At 34.1% G+C, this 6,907-nt stretch overlaps 1 pseudogene; it reads right to left on the reverse strand.

The window, feature by feature from the left end:
* Positions 1-4,358: 4,358 nt before the first annotated feature.
* Positions 4,359-5,623, reverse strand: LOC133178917 (bifunctional 3'-5' exonuclease/ATP-dependent helicase WRN-like; annotated as a pseudogene).
* Positions 5,624-6,907: the final 1,284 nt, after the last annotated feature.

Below are 6,907 nucleotides of genomic sequence, written 5' to 3' on the forward strand. Positions count from 1 at the left end.
GTAAATTTATTTCAATTTGTTGTATTGTTGACTATGTGACTTACTATATGATTTAAAACCTTTAACTGAGACAGTGCTAAACTCGACAAGTAATATTACCTACATATTTAAGCCAAAAAAATTATTTAATGTAAAAGCTATAATTTTTAGGGGATTTATCAACTATTCTACAAGGAAAAGAGCAGTGGTGATCCAGGTACCTTATACCAGCTCAGAAACTTGATAAACAGAAGGGATGTCACAGGACCAGATGCTGTAACCACAGCTTATAGGTGATAAATTCATTCATACTACAATTTTTCTGCAGCAGATTCAGAGGAGATGAGGTCAGCCCCCCCCCCCCCAGTTTTTCATATATATATCAAAATCATATTGTAAAATAACCAAAAAATGATTATGCCCCCCCTTCCCTTTGAGTAAATCTCATAAGGAAAATAGGTATGGCCTGAAGGAATGTACAATATACATAAAACCCAATATTTTACATTTCCCAATTTTAAGGGTTAGAAACCTTGTGTCTGTCTTCCAATTGTGTGTGTGTGTGTATATATATATATATATATATATATATATATATATATATATATATATATATATATATATATATATATATATATATGTATTAAACAAAGTATATAACTGATTTCTCATTATATTACTATCTGTTGCAGATCTCACTACCATTTTGTCCAGGATGTTTTAGAAGGATACATTGTGGCAGCATTCTTGACATTGAGTGGTCTCAAAGACATTGACGACACAAATTGCATAGGATTTCCAGTTTTTTCCTTTATGAGTAGTGAAGAGCAGCTGCAGTGGATTTTAACACAAGCTGATGCTGTGATGACCAATTTAGGTATAGATGAAACAGAGGCTGTAGTGAAGCTTAGAGACAACTTTCATCTTTTAGATCAAGATATGCAAAACATTCATCAGATGAAAAGTCCTGGTGGATTTACTTGTTTCTGTGGGAAACATTATAAGACTGATGGACATTTTAGGCGGCATTTGTGCAAAGTTCATAAATGGAAGTTTCATGTACCTCCTAAAACAGAGAGTTTGGGTGATGCAGTATCTTGTTTTCTGAGGATGGCATGCCTATTATTTGACACAAATGATGCATACAAGATGGCAGATGGAGAAAGATGCACACGAAATGCAAAACTGGAGTGGTTATATGCATCAGCAACAAAACATTACAAGTATCAGCTTTGGTTATGGAGAATGGTTTCCTACACTATTGCTTTACTGTCGCCACGTGGAAGCTTTGAATACAAATGGAACATTAGCACAAATCTAGTTGGTGGAGTTGACAAAAACATTCCTAACGATAATTGTGTGGAACTTCAAGTCAAGACCATAAAGAACCAGCTCAAGACTCAGGGAGCTAACAAAAGTTTCAACTCGGCAAGAGTTATTACTCTAACAACTCGAAGTTCTTGATGATGTGAAAATGAATGTTATGAAAGAAAATAATACCCTTCATTCATCCCGAGTTAGGCCAGGTGTGGATAAGCGCACTGATATTATGGCTATTGCGAACTGTATATTAAGTATGTGCAGTGGACAGGTGACTGACCTGGAATGGAAAAGTTTTGTGAAATTCAAAAAACCTCTTGAATCAATTGACGCTGTAAAACTGTACCAGTGGATTGATGAAAACAAGATTATTTCTAATAACACTATGTTAAATTAAATTGACAGAAAGATGTATAGATTTTTAGCTCACCTCAATGAAGTTGAGATGAGCTTATGCCTTAGCCCCAGCGCCGGCATTAACATCGGCGTCCGAGTTCAAGTTTTAGGAGCAAGTCCATTCCTAAGTAACTATAAGTATTATCTGGACCAAACTCACATGACTGATGCATCAAGGAATGAACACTACCAGACTTGCTTTGGATGCTGGATCTTGCCTCCATTTTTCAGATGAGTGACCAGGATAATGTTTTTGGAGTAGCAGTATAGTGGTGTGTTATGATTAAACTTGCATAGATGATGCATCTATGGATGGACTCTTCCAAGACTTGCTTCAGATGTTCGAACTGACAGTCATTTTCTTCATTAGTGAGCAGGTTAAAGCTTTTGAAGTAGGTTCATTTCCAAGTAACTAAGTCCTAACCAAACTTGCATAGATATTGATTTCGTGATGCATACTAACTATAAAAGATTTGCCTTACTTATGGATAATATTTGTCGAGGTGAGCTTAGTAATCTTTGATTACCGGTACATGTATCTCATCTCATGTTTTTCTTACTGTTTAAAGCATGAGGGGTCATCACATTAAAAAATGGTATGTGATGAAAATGGTAAAGACATTTATTAAGAGTTTTTTTTTTAACATGAATGAAATGTAAATATCATTTAAAAGTGAAATTTCTGTAATGCCAAGTATGTACTTATTACTTGAAAGGAGAACACTAAAGTAAAGATGTCTTATTTGAGTTCACATTCAAATCCTGTGCTTTCACAGAGTATAGATAATTTTTAAGCAATAAAATTCTTTAAAGCATTAACATTGATTTTTTTCATAAATCAAAAAAAAACAAAACACAAAGATGTATTCTTGACCCAAGGAATGGCCATATTAAATCATGACAAAGTGACCTTCACCTTTTGTTGTAGTTTTGACCTTGTCCTTTCACTTGTCAAGAATTAGGTTTTCATAATTCATGACCAGATTTGCACTGATGAAACCAATATTGCCATCTATTTGCAATCTTTGGGCATAAAACTGTTTACATCTGACAGTTGTTTTCAACTTGTGGATGTAGAATTTTAATGATTTTCAACTTGAAAAAGGAAGCTTAAACAATGCTTACTAGAGATGTCTAATTCCATGGTAGATTTATGCAGTTAGGATTACCTGCCATTGGTTGTAAGATAGAATAAATGAAAATGTACAGTTCATGACACAATTCTTAATGAATGAAAAGTATATTTATTAAACAAATATAAATTAAATATTTTACTTGCATGTTTGATCCCAATGGAAATAAGCAACAATGATTTGTGTTTATCAATACTTTATTACAGTTATCCTATGATAAGATCGAGTTAGATAAACTTATTATGTACACCTTTACATAATTTAATTTTCAAATTATTTTTACTTGGAGTTTTGAGCCTCCTTGACTGGCCTAAGTAATAAAAACATAAAAAAAGACATATATATACAGGAAGGCTATTAAGATATAAATAATGAAGATACAAAATTGTTTTAGAAAATTGTCATGTTATAGTGTAAACATTTTATATTTGGATGTCTATTGGCAGAAAGCTGCTTAATTAAATGAATTACCAGTTGTCTGGCTATGCATAAATTTATACACATGGTGTACACCAAAACTTGTCTAATTTGGATGTTGTGTACTATGAAATCTTGCCTATAAAGGTGTCAATCTTTTGTCCCTTTCATTCAAATTCAGTTGACTAAAATGTCCAAACTGGAATGTTGTGTAATCTGGCATATTTCTATGGATCAAGTGGTATCCTGGGGTGCGTTCAACAGCGTAGCTGCTATGTAGCCTCTACGTAAAGCTACGCTCTTGAACGGAGAGCTAGTCTAGCTGCTACGTAGGGAGAACTAGCATAAATATTTTATGTTAAGTACCAAATCCAAGATGGCCTCTTTAATTACAACTTCGCAGCACAGGTACTTGTGGACAGGACCCCCCCCCCCCCAAATATGTATTGCGGGAATGATTTTTTTAGTAAAACGTTAATTCTGCGTTATTTTTTGGATTTTTCTTATGGAATACATTGTAAATGTGTACTAGAAGAATAATTTATGAAAAAAATACATAAAAATATTTTTTTGACCGGTGGGGTATATTCGGGGGGGGGGGGGTATATTCGGGGGGGGGGGGGGGTCCTGTCCACAAGTACCTGTGCTTTGCAGCACACGATATTAACTAAATGGGGAATATTTTGTACATCTTGGCATATTAAATGCATATTTACATATACCGGTATATATTTCCTTGAAATAAACTTTTTTTTTTGCTCCAAAAAAAAGTTTATACTGATACATTTATATTCCAAATTTAACACTTAGTGGCTAGGTTAGCTGTCCGTTCAATAGATAGATATATCTTCAACATAGCTGCTAGGTTAGTCACTACGATCTTGAACGCAGCCCTGATTAGACAAGTTTTAGTGTATTCAGAATTACACTAAATCAGATGTACAGCAAATTTCTGAAAAAATCAACTTCCACTAAATATCTACACACTTAATATAATGCATTTATAGTACTGTGGTATATGTACAAATACATGTACTTAAATAAATTTTATACTTTATCACTTTCAGATTCACTTAAAGTCTTTGATGTATCTGTACTATAATCCTCACTGGATTCGCTTGAACTTTCAATATCTAATTCAGATTTATGAATAAAATACATGGTTTTAAAGGATTTGCAATTTTCTTCATTACAGTCACATTGCTTATCACAAACATCACAGCACAAATGTTTAACTAAATCGGCACTTGGAACGGAATTGTAAGATTCCAACAGTTTTCTCCTGCGACATGTTTCTATGTTTTTTGTATACTCTAACATATCAATATCTAACTTACGTAGATGTCTACTACTGTAAATAAGTAATTCATAAGACTGAGTGCCATCCCTACCAGCACGTCCTAACTGTTGTATGAAGCCATCTAAATCTTTGGATGGTCCATAATGAATAACATTATTAACACTTTTGTAGTTTACTCCCATTCCTGCAGCACTGGTTGCAATAAGTTCCCTTATATGTCCATCCTCTTTTTCCATATCCTCTCTTATTGAATCTTTCACCTGATCGGTTGTACAAGAATGGAACATTTCAATAAAACTAATACATTCATTCAAGCAAACTTTAAATGCACAATACACTTCTGCACACAATTTTATGCTTGGACAAAAGATAATATGTCGAGGGCAATCACTAGTCTGATCCATGACCATGTTGATCAGCCAAGAAAAGGTCACACTGATTTTCTCATTCACCTTTATCTTTTCAACAAAGAGTTTAATGTTTTCTCTATCGGGACTCTCCACAATATCATGACAGTTCACAAGTGCAAGCTTCTTTCTCAGCTTTCTTCTACTTGCTCTGCTGGCCGTTGCTGTGATGACAAGTGCTGGACATGATATTAGGGACCTGATTTCACCAATTCTACCAAACCATTCCCGAAATGGCTCACTTTCCCCAGAACTTTCACCCCTGTAATAAGTTATAAAATTATTATGTATTTCAAGCATTCATGAGGTCACTGTTTCTGTACAGAAATGGATTTAATTATTATAAAATTTTTAATATTCAAATTTCGTGTTCAAAACAGTAGATGAGAGGAAATGAGTCTATTATAAAATATTCATGTTTAGACTTTTAAAAATCAAAATTGATAATAAAATCATATTCATGCTTGAGGTGATAATTATTACCAGTTGATGACCATGTGTGCTTCAACTACCACAAATAGTTTGAAACTTGTAGATTCAATGAGCATTCTCCTCCACATTTCATCTGATAGTACAGCCTCAGGGGATGTGTAAACGTATGTTGTTTTGCCTGTTTTTATGGATTCCTTATCACATTCCTTGTGAATGTAATCTGCATGCAACCCCAATGAACTCAGATAGGAAACCTTTAAAAAAAATACTGTAGCTGGTGAAAATTTTTTAAAATGATATACATAATTTTCATTCATTAACAGGTTGGGACTGCTTACACAAAATTTGAATACAATGGCTTGTATGATGTCTTATATATAATACAAAGGTGGATCCAGCATTTTTTCCAAAAAGAAGGGGGTCTAGGGTGGTGCACCTCCAAACATACACACAAAGATAAATCCTTTTAAGCATGCTCCCAAAATGATTCATAAAACCACCAGTTTGAATCGTAATATTTTCTGGCTAAATACTAACAGGATAGGCATTAGGATTGTGATATCTCATACATTTCACGATTTTTTAAGTCAAATATTCCAGAACAAAACTTTTATGTATTAATCAAAAAATCAACACATGCTGGTGATTGGCCATATTTCATATATATTAAATTACATTTAGCAGCTGAAATTCAGAAAACAAGCTTTTTTTAAATGAGTTGCCTATCCAGTAAATATATAATATGCCCCATGTATTATATAATTATTTGGGCAAGAGGTCCCAACCTAATGAATGATTGATTCATGAAAAAAAACTTTAACATGTACACTTATTAATGTCTGTATAAATGCTCCTTATTTAAGTCAATAAAACTAAATTAAAAGTTAAGATCCTCGCCAGCCTACTTGTTAATTCCAATCTTTGTTCTTAAAAATGCGAACCAAGGAAATTCGAAATTTTAGTACATCACATGAGCATGTGATGGATGGCAACGTTTTTTTTTAAATGTATACCTTTCGCATATAAATTTTTAGATCATACCCTCATACCGATGTTTTACTATAAGATAATTAGAGTTAGAAGCATGAAAACTAACCTGCTCTTTCATGATGGACAACAGCGGGCTGATTATCAAAACTTGGCAAGGTTCAAACGGTTCAGCACGGCGCAAAAAAGGAAAAGCTTGGTAAGTCATAGACTTACCTCCACCAGTTCGTATAGAAAGGAAAACATCCTTTCCTTCCAACAAATATCTAATAGTCTCGGACTGCAAATCCGTGAAACTATCGATGCCAAACAAACGTTTCGCATCTTCCGCCATATTGCGAGTAACTCCAACTGGGAGTTACAACACGAATTCTCATTGGACAGACTCTTCTGATTCCCTTCTGACTCTCTCCTTCAGACAGGGACTTCATTGGTTAAAAGCATTTATAAATATTCATGAGAACGAGAGAATTTCGCATCACGCAGCCACGGGTTTGTGGAAATAGAATGGACACAAAACCCGTGGCTTGCGACGA

The sequence above is a fragment of the Saccostrea echinata genome, unplaced genomic scaffold (genome assembly GCF_033153115.1).
Source record: "Saccostrea echinata isolate AGI-Se365-2 ecotype Australia unplaced genomic scaffold, CSIRO_AGI_Sech_v1 ptg000003l, whole genome shotgun sequence".
Lineage (NCBI taxonomy): Eukaryota > Metazoa > Mollusca > Bivalvia > Ostreida > Ostreidae > Saccostrea > Saccostrea echinata.